Source organism: Daucus carota, chromosome 9, assembly GCF_001625215.2.
Source record: "Daucus carota subsp. sativus chromosome 9, DH1 v3.0, whole genome shotgun sequence".
NCBI classification, from domain to species: Eukaryota; Viridiplantae; Streptophyta; class Magnoliopsida; order Apiales; family Apiaceae; genus Daucus; species Daucus carota.
In genome coordinates this window covers 36,614,804-36,629,683 of record NC_030389.2, presented here as the reverse complement: position 1 = coordinate 36,629,683, position 14,880 = coordinate 36,614,804, and the positions used below count along the sequence as shown (strand labels likewise).

At 32.2% G+C, this 14,880-nt stretch overlaps 1 long non-coding RNA gene across 1 annotated transcript; it reads left to right on the top strand.

Moving 5' to 3' along the window:
• The first annotated feature begins 166 nt into the window (after nucleotides 1-166).
• Nucleotides 167-2,447, top strand: LOC135149233 (uncharacterized). Its single transcript, XR_010287513.1, has 4 exons — nucleotides 167-862; nucleotides 1,132-1,210; nucleotides 1,422-1,537; nucleotides 2,098-2,447. It is a non-coding gene; the product is annotated as an uncharacterized LOC135149233 (long non-coding RNA).
• The last annotated feature ends 12,433 nt before the right edge of the window (nucleotides 2,448-14,880 follow it).

Genomic DNA, 14,880 nt, shown 5'->3' with positions numbered 1-14,880 from the left:
AAACGTAGCAGGAGGGAATCCACAATTCTCTGTAAAGATGGTTTCACTATTTGTTTAACTAACTTATAATATCATACTATGATATCTTAGTAATATCCAGTCTGTATAAAATATCCATAAAATTTGGTTAACTGCATGCATTCTCAGACATCTATGGATGATTTTCTAGCTATCACTACTAGAAAAACAGGATTAGACATCACATTTTAGACATCTGTTAGAAAAACCACCGATGTTAAAACCCTATTTTACATCGAATATTTTGAAACCGATTTCTATTAAAAATCTAGACATCGCCTAAGTGCAAAACCGATGTGTAAAACCTGTTTTTAAAAAAATTGACCGAGCTCCCCCGCTGCTTTTCCCCCCTTAGCCAATTGTTTTACAAACAAGATTCCCCACAGAATATTTCCTCTTATTACACAAATATTCCCCCTTTACCAAAATTTTATATCCCACCTTCACCAAAATGTTATTTCCCCCGTTTCTTCTTTTCATTCTCGACTATGTCTCTCGACACTCTCTCTCTCTCGACTCTCTCGTCTCTTTCTCTTCCCATCTCTGCTCTCCCTATCTGGTCTCGCTCACACCCTCTATTTCAAGCTCCGACATTCAAATAGTAGTTAGGGTTCGATTGGGTAACCCCTAATTTGTTCTATCGGAGACACAGCTCGAAGAAGAAACTTGAATAAATTAGTAGATAGAACTCATTTCGGAGAAACGCAAATTGCAGATTAGTTCGATTGGGTTTAAGAGTTTGATTGGTTCAATTGGGTTTTAGGGTTCTTATCAATTCTCACTTCAAATCCTGCCCTAATTGAAGACATTCGCGAGTGGGAACAAGAATATCAGTGCTGAACTGGTTTGTTTTCTGCTTTTTTATCTTTTAAATTCTTGAAATTCATGCTTTTTTGTATGTTTATGTTTTGGGTTTGTAGTGTATTCGATTTTTTGATGTGGGTTTTGTGTAAGTTGGCTTATTGACTACTTGTTAGCTGTTTATATGAACTGCAGAGTTCATATTTTCTTGTATAAACACACTTAGTTGGCTATAGAGTGGAACAAGAATAATGTTTAATCATCGGATGGTATTTATGATTTTACTTATTCTATTTGCCGGGTTCTCATCAGCTTGTTGGCCAAGTTGTCTCCCGTATTGCTTCTGCTCTGTTTGAATGGTTGTGGTCACTGAAGACAGATGAGCCCATTGGTATGAACATTTTTTTGAACAACATTTTAAGAACTTCTTTGTCATCTTTTGAACTACATATAGTTCTTGTTGGTAAGATTGATGTCTGCAATATTTTAGCTTTTTCTAGTCGTTCTTCGGTCAAATTTGGAGTATACACCGTGGAGACTTTGTTAAGTGTTTAATGTCGGTATATATTAAGTGTTTAATGTCGGTATTTTTTGTTTGCCAGGTGGAAGATATGAGGCTGATTTGTGGTTTTCTCCAGGAACTTGTGCAAAGTTAAATTTAGGAGAGGAACACGAATAGAAATCTGTTTGACTTCCCAGGGTGATTGGAACGGTGCAGGTGCAAATGAATACGAATAGAAATCTGTTTGACTTCTCAATATGAATTTTGATTATATGTTTAAGATATTGATCCATCTTGAATATTCTTAGCTTAATTTTTGTATGAACTTTTCAATACTTTATATATACCACAACACCAAATGAATACGATAAGATGGTAATGAAAGAAGGTTAACAGGAAAGCATGAGACATCTAACAAGCACACTTTCTCATGGGTAAGTTGCTTATATATATAAAATCTTAGTTGTAACCTGATTTTGATGCAAAAATATCGAGACTAAGACTTACCTTCAATTCAAGTAGTTTAAAAACCTTGCAAGTAACCAAATCATTTTACTTTCTTAGTTGCCTGGTGAAACATGTGGTATTTTTTTCTTCAAAAAGAACCTTGTTCTTGGTGTTTATTTAGAATCTTCTATCAACAATACGTTTTTTTAAGGTTTACAGGTAATTCTCTGTTCTTGCTCTATTACCATGAATGACTTTGCTTGATTATATGATTCCAATTTGATATTATTCTCCAAAGCAAATTTAAAGTTAGTGAATCATTTTTACAGGGTGGTCCTCATAACCACACAATTGGGGGACTTGCGGTCTGCCTGAAGTTTGTGCATACTCCAAAATTTAGGGCTTAATTGCCAGAAGCATGTGTTTTTTCCTATATATTTTTACATGGACAGATGGACAATTGAAAGAACTTTGTCCAATAATTATAGTTGCAATGACTTTGGGAATATAATGACTTTAGGTTTCATTTATCACTGCTGATTTTGGGAGTATAATGAACTTAATGTGTAGTTGCAATGACTTATGAAACAGTATTGCTTTTGGTATCTTTGACATTCGATGTACAAGTACATGGATTATGTAATTAGTTGGTGGCTTGAATGCAAATATGTTTGGTGTAGCTATTGGTGTTAGTTGTTGATTTGGAATTTGATTTGTTTTGACATTTTAATTATTACATTTGGGCATGTTATATAAGCAGGTGGAACAGGGACTAAAAAAACTAAAATTACATCATTGTTCTGAAAAATCGATGTTAAAAATAGTATGTGACATCATCAATATGTTAAAAAATTGATGTAACAAACAATGAACTAAATCAGAAATATAAGAAAACTGATGTCTAAACTATAGAAAGACAATGGATTTAAAAAAAACTGATGTCAAATATGAAAAAAGATTACAGTTTTAAACTAAACTGATGTATGTTTGAATACAAATACATCAGTTATATTAAGAAACTGATGTAAAAGACAAACATAAACATCAGCCATTTGAAAGCAGCTGATGTAAATTAGGCAAATATACATCGGTCAAAAACTGTTGTGAAAGGTGGTGGTAGACATCAGTTAAAAACCGATGTCTAAGACCCCTACCTTTTACATCACATGCGAAGACATCGGTCCTGTTTTCAATAGACATCGGTTTTTAGCCGATGTCTAAGCCAGTTTTTGTAGTAGTGTATGCTAGCATCACAGGAAAAGCAAGAGGCAACCAGTTCCCATTCCAACATACTTCAGTTGGGAATCCACAACTTAATATGTTTTCCAGTCCATTTGGCTAGCCTGATTATGATTGGTGGTTTAGATGCTGTTATTGTTATATATGGAGCACTTTGTTGCAAAATTTTCCCTAACTAATAGACCAACAAAGCTGGTAAGCGTTCTGCAAATACTGATAGTCATCTAAGGATATTGTCTGTGCCTTTTGGCATTTAATGGTATTTTACATAAATGTGATTACTTGGTTGTAATTGGACTGATCTCGCATATAATCAATACATGGTCTGATTAATGCATTATTGGAGTTTGTATTTCCTAATGCAGAACACATATTCGGAGTTATGCATTTATATGAGAATATGCACAAGGATGATAAAGGCATTGCTTTGAGGCATTTGTTATGGAAATCTGCTAGGACTACAACAGAGTAGGAGTTCTTCTTGTTTTCGTATTTTCTCTATTTCTCTTCCTATATTCTATATTCAAGGTCTAACTAAGGAATGATCCATGGGATAAGTATATAGATTCTTGTTATACCAGATAAATATTGTACATAAAGGTAATATATATATATATATATGTATGTATGTATATATATATATATATGTCGTGTTTTCAGAGTTATACAATTGGACCTTTTGGATCCAATTAATTGCCTTGAGTTTTGGGCACCACTCCTCAACATAGGCAACTGGCTCCTACTGTGAGAATTGTAGCCCAAAGAAGAAGAGATCAAGAAAAACTGACATATCTACTACATCCTACAATATTGTTAAAGGTGCATACAATCATGAATCGTAAAGCTCAAAGCCACATTGCGATGATTTTCTTTGCATAGGTAAAAATCTATCACATTGATATATATGGCTTTTATTTTCTTATTTGCGATCTATAATTAATTTGCGTTCCTCATAATTTTATTTTTTTTGCAATTTCTTGTAGTAGAAAAACGACCTTAAAAAAAAAAAGCAATTCCGATAAGATATAGTTTGCAATGTACTTTTACCGTAAACTATTTTGTATAGATTTGAATGAAACTTTTTGATAAAATTGCAATATATATAACAATCCAGTTATTCTATTTTATGACACTTGTACTAAAATTATAGATCTATTAATCTATATCTAAGAAATCTTATAATGTATTTGTGAGTTATGAGAAAGAAGACCAATTGGGATCGAGTAATTAGTTTTTCGAGCCTATGTTAGGGTTGGGTTACAATGACGATATAGGGGTTAGAAATTTGTACTTATGCTTCCTTAGTTTTACCATTTATTAAAAAAAAATCCTAGATGATATCGGATAGTAATTACCATATACGCGATCTCCCTGAAGGCTTAACATTGTGTCAGCAAATGGTTATCCTAAATTCTGGAGTTCAATTTTGTAATTACCTTATCTCCAATATAAGGTAATTACAAAATCGAACTCTAGAATTTGAGATACTCACTTCCTGATTCAATGCCAAACTTTTGACCAGATATTGTATATGATTAAAATGACGATATAGGAGTTAAACATTTGTACTTATGCTTCTTTAGTCTTTCTATTTATTAGAAAAATTCTAGATGATATCGGGTAGCTACCATATACACCATCTCCTTGAAGGCTTAACATTGTGTCAGCAAGTGGTTATCTTAAATTCTGGAGTTCAATTTTGTAATTACCATATCGGTAATATAAGGTAATTACAAAATCGAACTCCAGAACTTATGATACTCACTAGCTAATACAATGTCAAGCTTTTGAGGTGATGCTGTATATTGTTAAATAATGACATAAATATTTTACTTATGCTTCCTTAGTCTTGTCATTTATTAAAATAAATCCTAGATGATATCGGGTAGTTACGATATACGCTATCTCCTTCAAGGCTTAACATCGTATCAGCAAATGGTTATCTTAAATTCTGGAGTTCAATTTTGTAATTACCTTATCTCTAATATAAGATAATTACAAAATCGAACTCCAGAATTTGAGATGCTCACTTCCTGATTCAATGCCAAATTTTTGACGAGATGTTGTATATAGTTAAAATGACGAGATAGGAGTTAAAAATGTGTACTTATGCTCCTTAGTCTTGCCATTTATTTAGAAAAAAAATCTTAGATGATATTGGGTAGTTACCATATACGCCATCTCCTTGAAGGCTTAACATTGTGTCAGCAAATGGTTATCTGAAATTCTGGAGTTCAATTTTGTAATTACCTTATCTCTAATATAAGGTAGTTACAAAATCGAACTCTAGAATTTGAGATACTCACTTTCCTGAATCAATGCCAAACTTTTGACGAGATATTGTATATGGTTAAAATGACGACATAGGAGTTAGAAATTTATACTTATGCTTCCTTAGTCTTTCCATTTATTAAAAAGATCCTAGATGATATCAGGTAGTTATAACCATATACACCATCTCCTTGAAGGCTTAACATTGTGTCAGCAAGTGGTTATCTCAAATTCTGGAGTTCAATTTTGTAATTACCATATCCGTAATATAAGATAATTACAAAATCGAACTCCAGAATTTATGATACTCTCTGGCTGATACAATGCCAAGCTTTTGACGTGATGTTGTATATTGTTAAAATAATGACATAAAATTTATATTTATGCTTCCTTAGTTTTGTGACATCCTATTAAGACCACCCACATATTGTAAACATGCAGGATCTGTGGCTTTACCGTCATCTAGAAAACTAGTAGAGTTTAGCAAGATTCCTCAAAAATATAAGTTGACACATATGGAATTGTTTAAGAAGCAAGTACGTAGCATGTAGATATTTTACTTCTTTTTTTCTCTTTTCATCTTATAATATCTGATCCCCACTTTATAAATGGACATATAGAGAGGAAGACGGTAATATGAGAAGCCAACTCTGGATATATCTTGGCTTTGAAGGGGTTTGGTTTTTCTCCAATTCTTCTCATATCTGAAAAGTATATTTTATGTTTTCTTAGTCTGCAGTGGATCTTTTGATCTAGATGGCTTTGAATATCCTACCATCCGAAGTAACAAGCCACATAGTCACCCTTGTAGTTGTTCCAGTTGAACCAGTACACAATATTTGGAGTACGCCAGTTATTTACAATATCCGTGCTGCTGCTCATGGGCTTAATGGAATGGAAACACTATAAAGAGGACCTCATATTCAGTTAGGAGCTTGAGGATGATTTACTCAAGTTTTTGATGGTTGAGATGGCTGGTTTGATTGGCTGAGGGGGAGATTGTATCTGCTATTAGAAATTCATTTTATGTAAATCAGACATTTACTAAAATTAATATTTTGATGTTTTTTCCTTTTATGTATAAAAGATATTACATTAGAGTTTTTAAATTTATAATAATTAAAAATTTCATCATGTTTGTGTGATGTTCCGCCGGATTGGTCGCTTAAGATCTTTGGTGTATGAGATTAGGTAATAAGTAAACTTAGTAAACAAGTAGCAAATTCAGCTACTTCATATATGGACCAGATATGAGACCACAAAATAGGTGTGCATATATCAGATCGCATGATAATTCAGTCACTAAATTTTCTGTCATCGGTAGTAGTTGTTCCAATGGGGATGTTAAGCACATCGGTGTTTTTCAGCTGCCCTTGTCTTGTAATTAACTGATTTGTTGATAGAATGAACAGTTTTAAGACGACATAAATGTTTTTTTTAAAGAAGGAAGATTGACTCCATTAAACTGTGCAGTACAGCGTATTGCCTTGTCTAGGTCCTTCCAGTATACAGAGTTAAGAAATGCCTTACACGTCCTAAAATTACCATACACATCAAGGAAGAATATTAACATGTCTATTCCCATATGCACACCCAACACAAACTCGAGTATACAAACCGCAATAATAAAATGCAAATCAAGATTAGTAGAACAGCTAAATTAATTATACATTGAAACAAAAATATTGTAACTAAACTTTAAGCACTAAACTATATATAATAATATACTTACAAATGATGTAGGCTTGCAATCAGTGGATATGCAGGAACAAATGGAGGTCCAGCAGAAATACTCCTAATATCATCCTTCCATTGGAGCTCAGATAGCAGCACCTCAACCTTCTTACTCTTGAAATTATACGAAACAACTGCGCCCAAAACATTTGCAATAAGAGCTGAGTCTTCATCCCGTTCTCCCCTAAGAACACCTAATATCGATTGGGTGGAGTGACACATCTGATTTCCCCCATTCACATTAACCTGTGGGAATGAAGATATCAGACGATCAATATGAACCCAGTGCTTGATATTCCACTTCATATTAACCAGGTTCAGCTCGTACACATTCAAAATTTTTGCTGTATTATCTCGGACACCTGCAAGGTACAAGTGTCCACAAGATTCTCCAAAATGCCGGAAGTGTGAACCACGAGCCTGTGGAGGCAAAGCGATTTGGGTCAATTTCTCAGCATCGATATCAAAACGATAGCAAGATAGCCTGTTTACCCGGATCCAATAAAATGCACCATTGCAATACTCACCCCTGGCAAATTCCAGCCCAGTTCCAACCACAGAAACACTGGTATCTACCCGTTGACCAGTTTCTGAACTGAATTTTAAAAATTTAGACGCTAGTCGGCGTCGGGATGGACAAATAACCACTTGCACACATATAACTTTGAAATGGGGTGATACCAAAGGGTCAAACGCCAAACAACAAGTAGCAACATGACTATAATTTTAAGCATTTAATTTGGGCAGAGGTACTAACTTTAGTTGATTTGTAACTAAATTACGAACACAATAGAAATTAAGAGCATAAAGAGCATTGAATCTAAATAAAGACAATCCATTACAAGACTATACCATCCGCATCAACTTAATTGGAGCATGATCAGGTATTTCAACTGTATCTGAACAAGAAGGAATTTTACGCCCTAATTCATCAACAGAGATTGAATGAACTGTATTATCCCGATAACAGACAGGCCTGTATAAGTAGAGTCCAGAGGGGATGCGAGAACTAGGGTTTTCAACAGTGTGGCGGCGGCCGAAGTGGGCATCGGAGATAAGGGCACACCATTGTTTTGATACCGATTTGAATCGGGTCAGTGATCTGACAGGGAGACGGGGAAAGATAAGATCCAGTAAGCTATCGTTGCCCCCGATCAATTCTGCTGATGGTGAACATAATTTTTGAGATTTAGGGTTCTTCCTAGTTACCATTTCTTGTCAGGCGGCGCTTTAGCAAAATGAAATGAAATGTGGTTATTTTGTTTATACAAGCTAAGTTTGTTGTTTTGTTTATTGTGTCCAATAAATTTTGTGAAAAACATGGGTACTTGCTTATTATTTGAGATTTACTACATAGTGCAAAATGGACGATTGTTGTAACTTCATTGTAGTTGAGTTTCTATTCATGTCATCATTACCACGATCATTTCGTTTTTATCGTAATCTTGTAAAGGGCCGTGAATGAATGAAATTTTGTATTAATATGAATTATGTTAATAATATCAAGATGAACTTCATATTTATCTGAATTCTAAAACATGATAGGAAATTGTACAGAGTTGTTTGTAAATCAAATAATTTGATTTTCAAAATTAAAAGAAATAGTTTGTTTTGTGATATAGTTTTGTCGGTGGAATAATCATTACATTACAAAATTATAATCAATATAAAAGTCTTTCATACTCCCTCCGTCCCAGTCAATAGTATACATTGGGGGACGGGGGCGCGGCACGGACTTTAATGCTTCAATATAATATAGTTATGTAAATTACTTTTAAGATTTTCTTTTTTTTGTAAAAGTATAACATTTATATTTTTATACAAAAAAATAAAATCTGAAAAAAAAGTTGTAAAACTATGTTTTATAAGAGTCTTAAAAAGCGTGTCGAGCAGTAAAAAAAAACGTATACAATGACAGAGGGAGTAGTAGTATAATAATAATGATTAAATTAAAAAATATATGATGATAAACAAATTTCGGTATTTTGGTATTACTCCTTATCTATTTGAATTCTGAAACATGATAGAAATTTTATAAAGAATTAAATTATTTGAGTTTAAAAAATTAAAACAAATAGGTTTGTTGACGATGATTATGTCTGTTGATGAAATTTATGAGCTTGATATAGAGCTAAGGAGCAAGATACATGGTGGTAAGTTTAAATCAATCACCTTGAAGGTTAAGGAGAAAGCACCCAAGGAAGTTGTTGTAAAGAGGAGTCACTCAAAAAGAAAGGCTCTAATCACAAAGTTTGATAATGAGTCATCAAACTCTGATGATGGCTCAAACTCTGATAATTTCGAAGACTATAAAGAAGATTTGTGTAGTTTCTTCGGTTTTAGTTTTGATTGCGTGCTACAACAAAAACGGGTAAATTTGACCGCCAATTTTCGGTCATATTTAATTAAATTTGACAGCGCGTAGTCGAATTTAGCTAAATTTGACCGGAAATTGTTTGTCAGAGATAGCTTAGTGGAATTTAACATTTTCGGTCATATTTAATTAAATGTGACTGCTTAAATATGACCGGTTAAATATGACTTCTTAAATTTGACCGCCTAATTTGACTTCAATCGGCCATTTTTAGCTCTGATTTTTCACCTCCAATTTTTTTCGTCAAATTCAAATTTCCGGCTACATTTTAAATAAAAATTGTCATGACCTTTTTGTTCCTGTCATAATCCCACCTGTAAATATACCAGATGGGGCACTGACATTATTAATCTATACTACAAGTCAAAGCTATGTGCAAACTGATGTGCCAAGGTTGGTCACAGTTAATTAAACTATCAATTGATGAGGAGGGTAACTAATAGTCGACAGCCATACATTAGCAACACAAGGGCTTAACCATGCTGAAGCTGGTGAGGACGACCATATATTCTCGAGATGAGCCAAAGTCGAGCCCAGGACATGAGACAACGGAGGATAAACACTTAACTACGTGGGCTATCCAATCATGCTCTCATTCAAATACTCTTTTTAAATCTGCAGAAAAGTAATTCAAATGGCCCAGGTTCGCATATTATGCACTCTCAATTCTGGATGGCGGTTTATCAATTGAAATCTTTCATAAATTTTTCAAAATTAGGATCTCTCTTTTTAACACTTAAAATTGGATAGGTTTCACAGCTGTATGATTTATCACCAGTGCAAATCCCTTTTGTATCTTGACACATGTTAAACTCAAGTACTATTTTACAGTTTTGGTGAACGTAATGAAATTACCATATGTACTTATGCTTTCAAACATGGATCAAACACTCTTATAATAAGTACCGCCAAAACTTAATTACGAAAAAATTGGTTGGTTATTTGTGGCGCCTATCATTCTCTTAGTATGCCTTGTTCTCGAGCAGACTCTTTAAGCTAGCTCCCATGAACGTGAAATTGAGCATGCATGGTTTCAAAATGGATCAAGAAATGATCTTTTTATAGACCAAAAGAGGAGAAGAGAGCATGGTTGGTTAGAGAGGAAGAGTAAAGTTGCGACCTTGTTAACGCTGGAGTTGAGATCAAGAGACATTGATTATTCACACCATGATCACCAAAACTTGTTTCAAGAAAATACATGTATGGATAAAATATATGTAAATTATATGGACTTCTTATATACTTATTATCGATATTCATGTCAGCACAACCGGGGCTTAAACAAGTACCTATATAATCATCTTTACAAAAAAACAGTGGAGCATGATAAAAATTTCACACATCATTTAAAAATTTCAAATTAATAAAATGTAAATATGTGTTGTTTTAGACTTCTTATAAATCATAAAATTAATTAAGAAGAAATTTAATGAACAATTAAATACCCGACAAATCAATTGTAAAATATTTTTTTTATCTCTTTTGGAAATCATAAATAACACAATAATTCTATTAAAATAAAATATCTTTTTTAAATTAATACATATCATAATTCTAACTAGCCTCACACAGAAAATTTACCGATTAGACTTCCAAAATAATTATAAATTAAAAAATTTCAATTTTACTATACATAAGATACCCTAAAGTCAATTGCAATATTTTTTTTCAATCTCTTTGAAAATCAAAACAACATACTGATTTTACTAAAATAAAATATATCATTGTGAAATAAATACATATCATAACATGTATTTGAGACTTTTTAAAAAAAAAATTCAAAAATCAAGATAAGATCAAATGTATATATAAAGTTTTATATCTAAATAACTATAGTGTATATAAGTATATTAAGAGGATAATAATATAATTCAATAAAAAAAATATAATTATAATAAATAATACTCCCTCTGTCCCCCTCATTTATTTACAGTTTTTTCACACTGCTCGACACGCATTTTAAGGCGCATATAAAACATAGTTCTACAACTTATTTTTAATTTTTTTTTTGTATAAAAATTTAAACACCAAATTTTTATTCAGAATAAAAAAAGTACAAAATCATAAAAATTATTTAAAAATGTGCTTGGCACGGCCCCAGGGCCGGCTCAACACTAAGGCCATCTAAGGGGTCGCTTAGGCCCCCAACCTGAAAAGGGCCTCAAAATTTTATGAAAGTATATATATTGAAATAATAATATTTAAATTTTTGTTCGTAAATATGAAAAAAACAAAATATCTAAAACAAATATGAACCACTGAACTTTAAAAAGATAATATATATATATATATATATATATATATATATATAATATGAAATATTAATAAATATAAATAAGATTAACTTAAAAAGTGAGAATTAAATGAATCAAATGATTTTAAATTTTTTAGTCGCATGTGTATTAAGTACTTAATAAATGTAATAAAATTTATCATCTAAAATATATAATATTTATTTTTCACAAGTTTTACATTATTATAAATTATATGATTTCTACTTTTTATGTTATAGTACTTTTCTAATGTTTAATTAATTTAAATGTTACATTAATGTACAAATAAACCTAATAATAAATAAAAAAACAACATATAAAATGGTATATAAATTTTTGTGCGTAATTAATTTATAATAATCTAAAATATATACGGTTTTAAATAAAAAATATTTTTTATATAAAAAGGCCTCATTTTCAAGTCTGCTTAGGGCCTCAAATTTAGTTGAGCCGGCCCTGCACGGCCCAAGCTAGTAATCTCTTAAAATATGACCGCGCCCTATCCATTTCACACAAAAAATTAGGGTTGAAACCATCTGCAGCGGCGGCTGAATACATTTCATATAAGAAATTTTTCCCATCAGAGTCAGAGCTCGAAGCCTGTATCGTGTAAGCTTTCTTGTGCTATTATAGTAATTGTTAACTGTTGGACTCAGAATCTTATATGTTTATATGGTACTTGCATGGCTACATGTAAATTACTTGTTTTTTACATTATGTGTTGGCATCCCCAATCTATGAACAAAAACTTGCAACTTTTTACATTTTGGAGAGAGAGTCTCGAAATTACTTGACGTTTTTTCAATTGGGACTGTGCGCCCTTCAAATCAGGCTTTTTGTTTTAAAGGTCCCAAATTACGAATTGATTGGCCAGAAAAGGTGGCCGAATTACTGTTCTATATATGACATAAGCAACTAAAGGCATCAATGTTGAAAAAAATTCAGAAAAGAAGATGTTGTAGGTGTATAATATTTGTCGAACTCGTGTTTAAGGGGATTTTTGATTGTTTTACTCTTGAGTATTCTTATATTTCTAACGGGTTAAAACATATTCTTCATCATAGATGGTCTCCCTAAATATATTTTGGTAATTAATTTCAGATGTTTTCAAATTTTACTTTGTGCTGGATGCAGAGACAGGTTTCATAAAGGACTGGTGGGAGATATTCAGGTTGCAATTCTCTTTGAGACGGGAAAACGTAGCAGGAGGGAATCCACAATTCTCTGTAAAGATGGTTTCACTATTTGTTTAACTAACTTATAATATCATACTATGATATCTTAGTAATATCCAGTCTGTATAAAATATCCATAAAATTTGGTTAACTGCATGCATTCTCAGACATCTATGGATGATTTTCTAGCTATGCTAGCATCACAGGAAAAGCAAGAGGCAACCAGTTCCCATTCCAACATACTTCAGTTGGGAATCCACAACTTAATATGTTTTCCAGTCCATTTGGCTAGCCTGATTATGATTGGTGGTTTAGATGCTGTTATTGTTATATATGGAGCACTTTGTTGCAAAATTTTCCCTAACTAATAGACCAACAAAGCTGGTAAGCGTTCTGCAAATACTGATAGTCATCTAAGGATATTGTCTGTGCCTTTTGGCATTTAATGGTATTTTACATAAATGTGATTACTTGGTTGTAATTGGACTGATCTCGCATATAATCAATACATGGTCTGATTAATGCATTATTGGAGTTTGTATTTCCTAATGCAGAACACATATTCGGAGTTATGCATTTATATGAGAATATGCACAAGGATGATAAAGGCATTGCTTTGAGGCATTTGTTATGGAAATCTGCTAGGACTACAACAGAGTAGGAGTTCTTCTTGTTTTCGTATTTTCTCTATTTCTCTTCCTATATTCTATATTCAAGGTCTAACTAAGGAATGATCCATGGGATAAGTATATAGATTCTTGTTATACCAGATAAATATTGTACATAAAGGTAATATATATATATATATATATATATATATATATATATGTATGTATATATATATATATATGTCGTGTTTTCAGAGTTATACAATTGGACCTTTTGGATCCAATTAATTGCCTTGAGTTTTGGGCACCACTCCTCAACATAGGCAACTGGCTCCTACTGTGAGAATTGTAGCCCAAAGAAGAAGAGATCAAGAAAAACTGACATATCTACTACATCCTACAATATTGTTAAAGGTGCATACAATCATGAATCGTAAAGCTCAAAGCCACATTGCGATGATTTTCTTTGCATAGGTAAAAATCTATCACATTGATATATATGGCTTTTATTTTCTTATTTGCGATCTATAATTAATTTGCGTTCCTCATAATTTTATTTTTTTTGCAATTTCTTGTAGTAGAAAAACGACCTTAAAAAAAAAAAGCAATTCCGATAAGATATAGTTTGCAATGTACTTTTACCGTAAACTATTTTGTATAGATTTGAATGAAACTTTTTGATTAAATTGCAATATATATAACAATCCAGTTATTCTATTTTATGACACTTGTACTAAAATTATAGATCTATTAATCTATATCTAAGAAATCTTATAATGTATTTGTGAGTTATGAGAAAGAAGACCAATTGGGATCGAGTAATTAGTTTTTCGAGCCTATGTTAGGGTTGGGTTACAATGACGATATAGGGGTTAGAAATTTGTACTTATGCTTCCTTAGTTTTACCATTTATTAAAAAAAAATCCTAGATGATATCGGATAGTAATTACCATATACGCGATCTCCCTGAAGGCTTAACATTGTGTCAGCAAATGGTTATCCTAAATTCTGGAGTTCAATTTTGTAATTACCTTATCTCCAATATAAGGTAATTACAAAATCGAACTCTAGAATTTGAGATACTCACTTCCTGATTCAATGCCAAACTTTTGACCAGATATTGTATATGATTAAAATGACGATATAGGAGTTAAACATTTGTACTTATGCTTCTTTAGTCTTTCTATTTATTAGAAAAATTCTAGATAATATCGGGTAGCTACCATATACACCATCTCCTTGAAGGCTTAACATTGTGTCAGCAAGTGGTTATCTTAAATTCTGGAGTTCAATTTTGTAATTACCATATCGGTAATATAAGGTAATTACAAAATCGAACTCCAGAACTTATGATACTCACTAGCTAATACAATGTCAAGCTTTTGAGGTGATGCTGTATATTGTTAAATAATGACATAAATATTTTACTTATGCTTCC